Source organism: Crocuta crocuta, unplaced genomic scaffold, assembly GCF_008692635.1.
Source record: "Crocuta crocuta isolate KB4526 unplaced genomic scaffold, BGI_CrCroc_1.0 scaffold737, whole genome shotgun sequence".
Lineage (NCBI taxonomy): Eukaryota > Metazoa > Chordata > Mammalia > Carnivora > Hyaenidae > Crocuta > Crocuta crocuta.
In genome coordinates this window covers 1,367,697-1,368,299 of record NW_027527804.1, presented here as the reverse complement: position 1 = coordinate 1,368,299, position 603 = coordinate 1,367,697, and the positions used below count along the sequence as shown (strand labels likewise).

The window sequence follows — 603 nt, the reverse complement described above, 5'->3', positions numbered from 1 at the left end:
TGTTAGATGTTCAGATAGAAAACATTACTTAAAAAAAAACCCCCAGCCACTATACTGAAAACCTAATTCAGGAGTATCTTAAAAGTTTAACACTCTTACTTTTTCTGGCCTCTGCTCTGTTTCTGTTTAAAACTGTTCAGCTTAGGGATACCTGGGTGGCTGAGTTGTTGGGTAATGGACTTTTGATTTTGGCTCACGTCATGATCTCATTGTTTGTGAGATCAAGCCCTGTGTTGGGCTCAGTGCTGACAGCACGGAGTCGGCTTGGGATTCAGAAAGAACTACAAAACTTAAATTTTTCATTTTAATTCATTTCTCACCCGTTCATATGCATTCCCTGAGCACTGAGGTAGGCACTAAGGGGGATAAAAAATAAATGTAACACATGGCCTCTGTTCTTTAAGAGTTTATAGTCTAATTGAAGAGACGAGGCTACTAAATAGGAAGGAATTAAGCAACAACCGAAAACAATGTATGGTTGAGGTAAGACAAATGGTACAGGCAAAAATACTGTAATAGTTTAGAAAATGAGAGGAGGGATGCTTATTGAGATGTGGTTCAGTCAAGAAGGGTCTAATGGAGGAGGCAGGATTTTATTTGAAG

The 603-nt window shown here is 38.8% G+C and overlaps 1 protein-coding gene across 1 annotated transcript in view; it reads right to left on the bottom strand.

Annotated features, from left to right (window-relative positions):
• Nucleotides 1-603, bottom strand: part of GUCY2F (guanylate cyclase 2F, retinal) — an 87,379-nt gene that overhangs the window by 9,583 nt on the left and 77,193 nt on the right. The window lies entirely within an intron of this gene.